Genomic DNA, 14,031 nt, shown 5'->3' with positions numbered 1-14,031 from the left:
CACATGTAACAAGATTGTGCAATCAGTTATTCTGACCACATGTCTTCATTAGAATTCAGGATGCCTGTTTGGGCACCCATAAATCTGGACCAGATGCCAGGGGGCAGCTGCATCCAACTGCTTCTCTATTTATGAAATTAAACGATGAAGATTATGTCCCTCCAACTAGCACCTTAATTCATACATATCTGTTTCCTACAATCTTTCATGGGTGAAGTTTTCTCGTTTTTCCAAATTGTGTGGCAGTTAAGATTTCAGCTTGATGCCTATAAAAGCGCTGGCTGCTTAGACAGCGAGCTGCCTCGCTTCAACCATGTCATTAGATTTACACTTGAGCAAAAATGGATTCCAACTGTGTTATGAGTCTAAAGAAAGAATCTTTCTCCTCCTCTCCAAACTACTTTTTATTCCATTAACTTAAAGCAAATAGGATTTTAAAATGACTATTTAATGCACAGAAGTTTAGTAGGCCTTTCCTCTGTGCCCTCCCTTCAATTTGACTGCAGATTCCAAGAGCCATTTCTCTTTCCAGATTGCTCTGTCCAGATTTGCTTTCAAGCAGGGTCCATGCTTTAGGATGACAGAATGTCCTCTCCTGTCACGGACATTGCCAGCTTTCAGCTTCAGCACTGTTGTCTGACTGTTCCGAATTTATGAACCTTTTCCAACTGATGGCTGCCCCCATGGCTCTATTTGAGGTGTCTCTAAATGAGACATACTGTGTATTTCTCTAATTACAGAAATATCTTGACAAGGACAGTCACTGCCTGTAACTACTCACCCCAGTTTCCTCCAAATCTAAAAAAAAAAAAATGTCAAGGCTGACAGGCTACTCTAACATTTCAAAAATAGTTATTTTCTTGGGTGTAAAATTGTCTGCTATTTTGCCTCCCCTATTCTGCCTCCTTGGTTGTACCCACGCATCCCTCCCCAAAGGTCTTCATCAATCATTTGAGAACAGATGCTACGCGTATTTCTCCCCTCTGTGGCCACTGCCCTGGAGCCCCCAGAACAATGAATTGAATATATGCATTTGAAGGCCTTGTATACAACATCTCTGCAGCTCTCCCATAACTCACTGCAATTTCCACCAAAGGGTGGGAGTGATCGGAGCATAATGAAAACTTACCGAGACATCAGTCTCCTAGACAAAGGATCTTGAGTCTGCTAGTCTCGTTAGTGTTCCTGTGAAAAACAATGAACAAACTAATGAATTATCCTGAAGCATATTAAAGAGGAAGGTAGACAAAAATCTGCAGGGGTAATGAGACTTATCTCCGTTGGTTTTTTATTAATGAGAGACATATGCCTTTTCTGTACAGAATGAAATCTTTAGGCCAAGAAACAATTACTTAAGAAAGATCACTGAGGCCATTGTATTATCACTTGTCTAACAGCTCTAATTTACATTTGTGCTCTGACACAGGAAAGAACTGAAATGTGACACTTCAGGATACCGGAACTGTTTGTAATGACACAAAGCAAATTTAATCATCTGACTGTCTTGCACTTATTTATTTTTTTAAACGTCCACACTCCTCCCCTTGAGCCTTGACTTTTCAGGAAGAAGAGTCTGGTATGACGGCAGACCATACTGTGGGTGTCTGCACCCAGAAAATTTGATTGATGCATTGGTGAGTGTTACTCCTCTATAAGGCTAACTAGGAAGAGTGATAGCACATCTTTATTAGTCATTGTTACCATTTACATGGCACCGTTCATCTCAGGCCAGTCAACAAAAATAATGTGAATCCAGATCCTTACATGTTGTGGCAGATAACTTTAAATTATACTTGTTTATTTACTTACTTACACCTCTTCTGTTTACCAAAGCATTTGAACCAGCTCATATTTATGCCTTATTATATGAAAAAGACTTCACATTATGGATGCTTCCTCAAACTGTGAAAATAACTCCTGGATGTCTTTTCATACTGTGAAGTAGCTGCAAGGAGGCCCATGAAGGTTGAAAGTACTTTTCTTCTTGATTTTCTTGGATTCTTGCCTGCATCTTTACCTCTTAGAGAATTTCCTCTTTGTGTATTACCCCTGGTCTCCTCGTGTAAAGGAATAAACCATTTCCTATTGAAGTGCCTTCCTATTTCATTTTCCTTACTGCTTTCTTTTCCCCAGCTACATCTTCTTTGTCATATAAAACTGAGGTCTAATAAGCATGTGGTCTCTACCTGGTAAAACCCCTTGATAAGTCGCAAGACCTAGATTTATGTTCCCCCAAAGCTCCCTTTCTGCTAACAAGCTTCAGTCTGGGTTAACAGCAATGGACCACTCCTGTCTCTTCCTACGCTTCACTTCCATCTCAAGGACATAGAACAAAGCTTCAGCTTCCAATTTAGTTCCCAGTGTGCAAATAAAGCCCAGCCACAGAGAGGGAGTTATTACTATCCTGGATTTATTGCTCCCTTGCCCAGCACACTTACACACCACACAGAGAGCCAGGGAGCCCTGGCCACATGCTACCTCTCCTCATGATTCATTGCTCCCTGTCTGCCCTCAGGAGAGACCAGGCCTTCAGGTTAATCAACCTCAAGTGTGATTACCCTGCACATCTGCTCAATCTTATATGTCCCTATGGTTGGAAATAAGTGACTTTAGGAGTCTGTTGTGGAACAGTTCTGTGCATGAGCCAGTAAGATCAAAGTATACAAGTTCCACAATTATTTTTCTAAAACCCTTGTGGCTTAATATTTTGGAATTCAGAGTGTTTCTGATTTGATAAAGAAAATATGGTGCATGGGTCATCATATACTACTTAATATCCCCTGCAAGTCTGAGACAACACCCTATTATCTAGCACATTATTACCTTACCAGCAAAACATGTGACTACTCACATGAAATAAGGCAAATGAAGACTATGAAGAGTTTTAGGTCATATCAGGCCAGATATTGTTTCCAAATGATTACCAAAAAACTTTCAGTTTTCCAAGCTTTGTAGATTTTAGACATGTATTGTAGACAATAGCTAATATGTAATGCATTGGGTACCAACTGCAGAACCTGGCTATTTATCTAAGATTGGCCAGTCACCTGCTGAGGTTGTTGCATTGTGAACACTGTGAATTGGGGATTTTGATTAGAGGTCTCCACTCATTACTGCTTTTCTCTTAAGTCTGGGAAGTGCAGGCACCCATTCCTATGTGGTCTGTTTGTTGCCTAATAAAGGTGCTGAGCCTGGCTGAGATTACACAAGGTTTCTTTGACTTTGAATGTGAAAGGATAATTTGTTGAGATATTAATTTGTGTTTTTCTCTCAGCATTTTCCCCAATCCCCCAGATCCTCTATGTTCCTTTGCCTCTGGATAGGCAACCTCCTTTTCTGACATTTGTTTCCCAAAAGGCTGAAATCTTTGAGGAGACGACATTTGGAAGAAATGGAGAGAAGTGAATGATTTTGAGGAGTGAGAGACAGAAAGAGAGAAAGTGGATTTTCTAAAGACTTGGAAGGATTTGGAGGTCAGCAGGCTCCACAGGGAGTGGGGACCTAAGGATGAATGGGAAAGGTGGCAGAACTTGGGTCGGAGGTTGACTGCATGATCACTGTTGTGGACTGAAAGTTTGTGTCCCCCTCCCAAACCCGTATGTTGAAGCCCTAACCCCCGGTGTGATGGTATTTGGAGGTAGAGCCTTTGGGAGCTGATCAGGTTTAGATGAGGTCATGAGAGTGAGGCCCCATGATGAGACTGGTGTCCTTAGAAGAAGAGAGACCAGAGCCCTCTCTCTCTCTCTCTCTCTTTCATGTGAGGACACAGCAAGAAGGCAGCTATCTGTAAGCCAAGAGGAGGGTCCAAATCTTCCAAGCTTGATCTTGGACTTTTCAGCCTCCAGAACTCTGAGAAATAAATTTTTGTTCTTTACCTACCCGGTCTATGGTATTTTGTTATAGCAGCCCAAGATAAGACAGTCACCACCTAGCATTCTGATTTTGATCAGAGGTCAAAGATATTCACATGCTCAAGAAGTAGAAGAGTTTTTCAAAGGTCTAGCAAGGATAATATGAATATTAATAGTAACCAGGGTAGACTGAAGATGGGAAGTGCCACTCATAATATTTTGTAAGTTCCCTGGAGTACTTCATAAGATTGGGGTGGGGTTAGGGTGTTCCAATATGATTGAGATTGAGCTTTCTGTCAACCTGGTCATGGGACTTGGGACCAAACTCATACTAAATTAGATTTTTAAAAATAAAGTCAGGTAAATATTTTGTATATCTGAGGGTGTGGATTCATATTTGCCATCATTAATTTTCCAATAACTCTCTCTCTCTCTTTCTTATTTCTTGGCTGCTTTTTTAGATATATTGCTATCTCACGCCTGATACCTATGGTTTGATTTATATTTTTTATGCTTTATATTTGACATTTTTCACTTCTCCATATTTCTTCCTTACCCAACCATTTTATTCTCCTCTTTTCTTGATGAGGAAGAATCTCCTCTCAGAAAATTCTGGGATGACCCAGTAGGACAAAAATAGAGGTAGGACATGGGGTAGAGGTGAGAGCCTGAGTGTGGCTCCATGTAACTCAAAACAAACGATTCAATTACATTTGTTTCTACCTGAGACCCTTGACCCGTCTGTGTCCTCTTGGCTTGGGCTGGAATGTTGGAGCAGGAACTAGATGCGGGAGTGGGAAGGCTTTGAACACTTAGTAGATCTGTGTTCTTTGCTGCTGGGCTGACAGCAAATAGCAGTATAAATACGTACAAAGTGCCTTGAACAAAGTCTTCCATAACTGCGATTATACTCCATGACTGGCACCATTCAACAGTGTTATGTCTTTGAGAAAAAAACAGGTGAAGGATGAACGTCAGTAATCATATATTAAGAGTGTTTAGGATTTAGGAAGGGCTTCCCAAGATGTCGTAGTATGTCCCATATGAAGAAGCCACCAGTAGACTCTTCAGATATCATTCCATCGTTGTCTGGCTGGGAGGTGTTGTGAAAGAGGAACAACACCCGGTTGAGGGCTTCCCTGATTGGACATACATCCAGCTTCATATCAGGCCTTTTCAGCATCCTGCTTCCCCAACCCCTAGGTCTTCCTGCAAGCGGCCCTGAGGATTTTCCTGGTGTTGCTCCCAAGCGACTCCAGGTGGGACCAAATAGTTCAAAGTTTTCATACATGTACTATATGTTTTTAGAGTGATAAGCTCACAGTTCCTTAAAAGTCTTGCTTATTTTTTAAGATTTATTGCTAGGAACTTATTGTTGTTTTGGCAAATAATTTTTTAAATTACATTTTATACTGTTTATTACTAGTGTGTAAAAATGTTATTGACTTTCATCCTTTGTGCTATCGATGTTGTGAAATATTCCTGAGCATTCCTTTAAGGTGAAGATCTTTGCCAGTGTCACTTTCTCTGGGACATCTTCATTTTTTTTTCTCATTACAACCACTTTCCTTATTTATGTCAATGCATTCACCTTCACAAAGTTCCTCTGTTGTATGTCAAGAGTTTCTCAAATGGTGGCATTGTCAACATATCCACAGCTATTTCTTATATAACTCTATTCATAGTGATTCAAATTTCTCTTCCAACGCTATCACTTTTCATTTCTTTGCTGCACTTTCATCTTTGGTGACCAATTCCCTCTTTTGAGTATTCATTTTTGTAAAATGTCATGTCATGTGGGTTGGGGTATCACTGAGAGACAAGAAGGCAGCACAACTACATACTTTGCTGTCTGTATTTGAACTTAGTAACAGATGCACAGTGACAAATTACAGACAGACTTTGAAAGTAGTGATGTGACTGGTCACTGATCATTATGCTCATCTGTTCTTTATACACTGATTTGATATATACCCTCTCCTGGGAAGAAAATGAAAACACTGATTTGAAAAGATACATGCACCCCATTGTTCATAGCATTATTATTTACAACAGCCAAGAAATGGAAGCAACCCGTGTCCACCAACAGATGAATGGATAAGAACATGTGTATATACATACACACACACACACACACACACACACACACACACACACACACACAATGGAATATTACTCAGCCATAAAAATGAATGAAATTTTGTCATTTGCAAAAATATGGATAGACCTGGAGGATATTATGCTTAGGGAAATAAGTCAGATAAAGACAAATACTGTATGTTATCCCTTATATGTGGGAATCTAAAAAAACAAAACTAGTGAATATAACAAAAAAGAAAGAGACTTACAGATATAGAGAACAAACTAGTGATTACTGTGGGTAGAGGGAAGGAGGGAGAGACAAGATGGGGTAGGGGATTAAGAGGTATAAACTATTATGTATACAATATATAAGCTACAAGGTTATATCTTATAGCACAGGGAATATAGCCAATATTTTATAATAACTATGAATGGAGTATAATCTATAAAAATTTTGAATCACTATGCTGTGCACCTGAAACTAATATAATATTGTAAGTTAACTACACCTCAATAAAAAATAAAATAAAAAATTGATTATGCTTGTGTGCATGTGTAATCAAAAAATTCCATGTGGAGAGCATAAATGACAGAATTAAGGAGACATTTTCACTTTATACACTTCCTAAGTTTTCAGATGTACATTTTATTTTTCCTTTTGGAAAGAAGTTTAGTTAATGGAAAGAAGTTTAGTTAAGACATGATTTATACAAAGCAATATATTTAAAGAACAACATATGTTAAAGTCTAAAGTTAATATGTTAACTTTACTCCCCTCTGGAAAAGGTCTTTGGAACACTTAGACTCCTGTCAACTTCCTGCCACCTTGCATGCCATTCTTGCCCCATGTTTTAGTTCTGTCTTTTTCAAATACCCTTAAATTAGACATTATTACTATTCCTATTATCATCATTATTTTTTTGCAGACAATGTTTTAGATTCAGCTATGTTTACCACTTTCTTTCCTCACCATTGCTCCTTGCATTTTCAGACCTTCCTTCTGATATAATTTTCCTTCTTTTTGAAGTATAGCTTTTACGTGTAATTTAAGTATAGATCCATTGGTGACAATCTCTCTACGTGTCTACTTATCAAGAGAAATTTATTTTTCTCTCATTCGTGAAAGAAGGTTTTCTTGGCACACAATTTGAGGTAGATATTTTCTCTCAGCTCTCAGAAATATTCTTCCTTTCCTGGTATTCACTGTTGAGTAGCAAGTCTACTGTCAGTCTATTTGTGATTTCTTGTTAGACTTTTCTCTCCGGCTGTTTTTATGATCTTTTGTTTGTTTTTGCTTTTCCACAGTGTGGTAAAGTAGATAATGGTGAATTTTGCAGTATCACGTGGTAAGAAACAGCCTTTACTCGGGGGACACTCACAAGCCAAGGATACCAAGCAAGGACCTGAGTGTCTCAATTCTTCCTTCACCCCACAGAGATCTACATCTCTGTGGGCCATACAACCAAGTTGCAGTGAAGAGACACCCCCTTCATCCCCTCTCCTTTTTTTATTGAGCAAGCATGAGAATAATCTCAGTGGGGCAAACACAGATGACTTAGTTTCCAGGAAGTGATGATGCAGGTATCAGCTATTTAGAGAGAGTTTTCTGGGAAACTCAGCTGTCCAGCACCTTGGAGGTCTTGGGGCCAATAAGAAGTTGCAGCACCTTCTTTGGGGATTGGAGGTAGCTCCTGACCCAAACTAGTTTATTGTCCAGGCAACAAAGAGACTTCTGGAGTCTCAGAAGTCTGTCTCTGATGATTCAGTTGCTGTAGCATAATTCCAGCCGCTAACCTCTGGTCTCCTACATATCTGACACAGGAAGAGAGAGCGAGCAGTTATTTGCCCCTCACTCCCACCTTGCAGCCCTTCAGTTTCGGGGTGGGATGTGTCTCTAAGTTCAATCAGTCAGGGTTTCTCATCCCCCCTGAGGAGCAAAGTACAATAGATTCCATGTCCTATTGTTGGAGTCCTACATTCTCAGGGAATCCAGGAGTTATTATTCTGACTCCAAGGGCGACATCTAGAGGCAGAGAAGAGTAGCTGCAGAGCTAGCTGAAGCCATTGGTATCTGAATCGTCCTTCCAGCCATCCTCTGTGGCCCTCTTTCCCCGGTAACCGGGGTTCCTGCCAGGGCAGAGTGGCCAAGGGCAGAGACTGCTCGCATAATGTCCGACCCACTCTTGCCCATTTCGGACTGCATTCTGGTTAGACTTGGCCCTCCATTGTAAAAGCCGTCAGCGGGGCAATGTGATGAACTCTCATGGTTTAGCAAAAAGTCTGCAAACTAAGTGCAGTAAGTGGAGTACTACCTGCCCCCTTACCCTCAGCATCAGCAACCCCGGGGGTCGGGGTGGGAGGGCATAGATGACCAAGCCCCACCCTCATCCTCCTTTAGTCCTAACAGTCCGAACCAGCAAGGTGATCCTCTGGCTCTGGACTGGCCCGGATTTGCAGGGCGGCCCTAGAGCTGGGTGGGTGGTTGGGTAGAGGCGTGGGTTGGTCACCCTCACCTTCTTTGACTGGGAGGCTGTGAATTTGGATGGCAAGTTCAAAGGCCCTGATCCCTAGAGGGAATCAAATTTCCCATCCCCAGGGCCTTCTACCTCATTGTCTTCTTCAAGGCTTTCTTCCTTCTTTGCTGACCTTCTAGGAGGGCTTCTTTCCCTAAAAACTGCTCTATTTTTTCTCTTTCCCATTTACCCAGCTCCAGGGCAACTTGTTTTTCTATCAGTCTTCTGGCTTTCTTCTCTACCCTACAGCTGCAGCTGCCTGCAAATACCCTGCCCAGAGCCAGAAACACACCATTCCTTGACAATCTGGCCGCTCAAATGAGGGATTTTCCTAAATTGGCATGCTGACTCCAGATGGTGCAGCCTCAGGCTCGGAGAACGTGCCTCAGCTTCCCGAATACTGTTCAAGAATAGGGAGGGCATGCCTGCTGCCTCCTATTTGGTCAGTGCAGCAATTTATCCTGCAGTAGCAGGCCCTAGGATTGGTAGATCTTCACCCTTGGAGACTCTGTCCATAGGCGCTTTTCTCTGGAGAGGATGTTCATTTCCTTCTGCCCAGAATCAGGTGGCATTACTAGCTTGTGACCACCCACCCTTTTCCAGTCTCCCTGGTTTAATTCAGAAATCCTAAGTTTAGCTAATTGGAGCAAATTACTGGAAGGCAATTTGGTAAATAATCTGTAGATATTTTGACTGTGTTACTGATCCCCAAGGGGTCGGTGACCCCTCAATGGATTCTTTGCCTGGAGTTGCAAATGCCAATCAAATGAAACCAGGTTTGGCATAGCACAGCAGTAACTTTATTCATTGATTAAGGAATGGAGAAGGGAGAGCTTGTGCTCTAAAAACACCTTCTCCTGGGACGGAAGGGAGTAAGGGAATTTTAAGGGAGGAAGATGTCGTAAGGGCTCTAGGAAAGGGGTGGACATTTCCAGGAGCAGCTGGGGCATTTGCAGTCCTACATGCTTCTTTGCACACACTTCTTAAGGCCTAGCAGAGTACAAATCCCCCTGTTGGGCAGAAATCTTAGCATAGTAATGAAGCATAGGTAACCTTTAGCCACACCTAGGTCTGCTTTCCGCAAGCACTTTCCAGTGGTCAAGCCAGAGCCGGTTCAGGGCGGTTGACCATGCCTATCTCTTAAAGCACAGCTGCAAAACATCTCTGTCAAATACCAGGTGCTTTTGTAACAGATAAATCAAGGCAAGGATCAGCTCTCAGGGGCTGGTATGGGTGACAACCTAATAATTCCAATTCTAGGATTTTAACCTAGGGAAATATGTGAACGCATGTCAAGATCTCTATACAAAGGTATTCATAAAAATTTTTATAAAAGCAAAAATTGGGAATAATTTTAAGGTTCAGTTGGTGATTGGCTAAATTATGGTGCACCCATACAATTGAATTCTATGTAGCAGCTACATGTAGCTATTTAAATTTACAGTGCACATCTTCAGTTATTGAAATGAAAAAAAAATCTTGGCAATATCTTGTAAGGAAAAAAGTAGTCTACAGAGCAGCATATATGATATGATCCCAGTGTGTATTTCATTTGACCTCTGGAGCATTTGGCACTGCTGATTATTCTCTTTTGTGAACCTTTCTTAGTTTCATGACACCTCTTTCCTCACTCCTAATTTTCCTATGCTCTCTCTGGCTGCCTTCTCAATCTGTTAATCTGTTCTGTTTGCTCACTTCTGAATGTAGATATTTTTTAGATATACATGTTCCCCTTCTTTCATCTTATTCTATCCATGCTCCTTGAATGACTTCACTTAATACATGAATTTAACTGCCATTTAGATGTTAATAACTCTCAAATCTGAGTGTTTAGCTCAAGTGGCTTTCTAAACTCCAGAACCATTTAGCCAACTGGGCATGACCATCTGGATGTCTTTCAGGCTCCTCAAACTCTGCCTGCCCAGAACAGAACTCATCTTCTCTCTCCTCCCCAAACCCCTTCCCCCAGTATTTCTCACCTCAGTGATGGCCACTACCTGCATCCTGACAGTCATTGTTGTCTTTTCCCTCTCTTTAACCAAACCAACCTGTCAATTCTACCATCTGAATAGCTCTCTAATCTGTATTTCTCTTCATATCCTCTTCCTGATGTTGGATTATCTAACTTCATCGCATGATCAGGGCACTAGCAGAGTATGGGGTCCCAGGGAGCACTCAGAAACTCCCACCTTGCCAGCCAAGACTCTTGGCTATTTGTCATTTAAGAATTCTACCCTCATCTGAGAAAAAGATGAACTTGATGAATGGACACCAGAAGACAAAGATCTGCCCTGTCCTGTTCCCAAGAAACAATTGATATGTTACTGCAAGGGGAAGATATTAAAATATTAGATGCTCTTCAAAATCTTATCTTTCTCAGCCATGGGAATTTTTACATACTTGTTACTTTGTAATATTTTTAGTAAACAATAGAGGAAGCCCACCTCTCAGTGCTCCAAATTAAGAAAGGAAAGTTGTACTCAGACATTTTCACTGTCAATCATCACAGATATAAAAGAGAGAGGCACTTAATTTGAATACACCTGCCCCAACCCAGGGAATCAGTGACCAGATCAGGTCCAGAGTTTAACTGTAAATGGGCATCATTTTATCAGCTATTTCTGTGACAGGAGAGGCATTCATTAATAAAACTATGAGACAGTTCCAAGAGAGAAATCTCACCAGTAGAGAACTGAGAAACCAGTGTGTAGATAATACATGGTTATTATTTAATGAAAATGTTAAAGAGAAATGAAAAAAGCCTTTTTAAAAGAACTCTTTGATTTCTGTCACAATGTTCTGAGCCTTTCAAACCAGGTAATTAATTTACATCCTGACAAGTAGGAGGAAGTCTCCCTTGATATTTGACCAATAATTTCTCTAAAACACCTGGAATATTTTCTAAAAGGAAAAAAATTAGAAAAAGAATATTTGATATATCAAAAAAAGATTATATTCAACATGAGACAATATCAGAACATAATTGAATTTCCTTGCAAATATTTTTATGGTTTAATATAGCTTTTCTTTGAAATACACAGGGGGAAACTTGAAAACATCACAACTTTTGCAAGATTTGAATCTTTATCTGACCCTGCTTCTGCCATTCCCCATTTGAATTTCGCAAAAACTCTAAGCCAGTTTATTAAATCAGAGATTTAAAAGGTCTGTTTCCAATCTTGCCTGTTTAATGTTCTCAATACTGCTGGCACTGTGATCTTTCCAAGATGCAAAGATCCATGCTCAAAATCCTTCAATGGTTCCCTATAATCTTCAAGATTATGTCTAAACTCCATGTTAAGGCATACGTGACCTTTTATACCCAGGACACTCTTACCTCTTCAAATTTTTTTTATATGCTCCCCTAGCCTTCCTCCTCCATTTCCTTCTCTCTACCTTGTACACAACACTCTGGCTCTGCTGCAACATCTGCGGCTTTTCTAATGTTTTCATGCTCTTTCTAGCACTGGACCTTTACACGTTCTTCTAATCCACCTGGCTAACTCCTACTTATATTTCAGTATTTATATCATGTCATTTTCTCTAGGAAGCCTTCTATGATGTCCACTTTTGAGTCTATGTCCTAATCCCAGCATTTTTGTGTGAGTGGCCCAAGCCCCAATTTCCACAGACCAGATAACACCTGCACATGCAGTGGGTTTTGTTACATGAAAGGGAACCCTGAGCTTGGGGAACCTGGGATCTTTTATAATGGGTAGTAAACATGCCTGCACTTTACTCCTGAGAGAGGTATTATCTTTATTATACTGGACAGAAAGCTTGGCTGCCCCTTTGCTCCAGAGAGAGACACTATATCTTCCAAAGCTGTTTACTGGCTAAACATCCTGGAGGAGATAGTCCTGAAAAAAGGGCAGTCAGTGTCTTGCTCATAAGACATGCAGAAATTTGAGAGACCCATGGAGTGACTCCCAACAATATTTTGAAGATAGAGCCAAGATTTATGATGGATTTGTGAGGTATTAAGAAAAAAGAAAAATAAATATGACTTCAAAATTGTTGGCCTAAGCAACCGAAAAAATGTAATGCCGATTTACTGAGATGGCACAACTGTGGGAGCAGCAGGGCAAGAAGATAAATGTGGTTTTGGTCAGGCTAATTAATCAACAAAATAATTACAGTCATAATGATATTTATTGGGTATTTGCCATGTGCTTGGCACTGTGTTAAACACATCACATGCATTTAATTGATAAACATTAGCTGAGCACCTTATACATGCTAGTCATTATTCTAGGAGCTGGAGATACCACCTATTGAACAAAGCCAGCAACATCTCTGCCTTACATTGTGGTGCTTGCATTGTAATGAAGGACAGTCAGGCTGTTGGGGAAATTCAATATGAGCGGGGATCAACTCATCCTGGAGATACAGAGATGTCAACCTTGTAAGGAAGGTTTTATTTCCCCCCACTTTACAGATGAGAGAAAAAAAGGCTTAGAAAAGTAATATGCATAAGGTCACAGTTAACAAGTGTTGGAGCCAAGATGCTAACTCAAGCCTGTTTAATTCTAGAGCCTATGCTTGTGAATAAGAATGTAATCATGAATATTCACTAGTAAAAGTGAATATAATGTCTTTTAAGAAGTGTTAAATTAGCCTGTCCAATAAATTTTCCTCAGAAATGCAGTACTGAAAGTTTAAAAAAAAGTGATGTAAAAATAACGGATCTGGCTATTGCAGTGGAAAAGTTAACTGAATTGCTTTTTCAATTTAATATTGATTTAATTTCACGCTGATATTGGATTTTCTTATATTTCATGACATAAATTACTTTTGAATATAGTTTCATTACATATCCTTATTACTTTCTTTTTCCTTTGTGGCATAATTTTAAAAATTATGTCATTGAAATGAATTTGAGTAAATGTGAATTTCAAAATATTTGTCCTATTCAGTGGAACATTAAAAAAGACCTCTAATATATGTTAGTAGCTCTCAGATAGTATGAAGCACTGAAAACTGTGGTCCTGTAATGAAAACCCAACACTTAAAAAAAGAGGTACTTTTTGACCATTTATCAAAGAAAAAGTTTTGTGAAAAATATTCCCTGGGGCTATATACAGTGAAATTCTCAATAATGTGACAGGGACCATAAGAAATATTATATTTTAGGCTAAATGTAATATAAAGAAGAGGGAAAAAATTGTGATGGGATTATACTAACACATTTATTCATTTTGTAAGTATTTATATTAATATTGTTATTTAATGAGATGGCATTTGTAGCATGCAGTAAGCGTCTAATTATTGTGCTGGCCAACAAGTTCGTTCGGTTTTTCCATAAGATGGCTCTAGTTGCGCTTAGTTGTCTTTAACATCATTGAAAACAATTTTGTTAGATTGTATTGTGACAGCTGTCATGTGACAGTGTGCATTTTAAAAGAACTTATCAAAATTGGTGAATTTTTGTGTAGCCATTTTAATATTGAAGACGGAAGAAAAAAGCAACATTTTCGGCATATTATGATTATTTTAAGAAAGGTAAAAACGCAACTGAAACGCAAAAAAAAGTTGTGCAGTGTACGGAGAAAGTGCTATGACTGATCGAATGTGTCAGAAGTGGT

Source organism: Balaenoptera acutorostrata, chromosome 7 (genome assembly GCF_949987535.1).
Source record: "Balaenoptera acutorostrata chromosome 7, mBalAcu1.1, whole genome shotgun sequence".
Taxonomy (NCBI): domain Eukaryota; kingdom Metazoa; phylum Chordata; class Mammalia; order Artiodactyla; family Balaenopteridae; genus Balaenoptera; species Balaenoptera acutorostrata.
The sequence above is the reverse complement of the archived record's forward strand: the minus strand, read 5'-3'. Positions refer to the sequence as shown.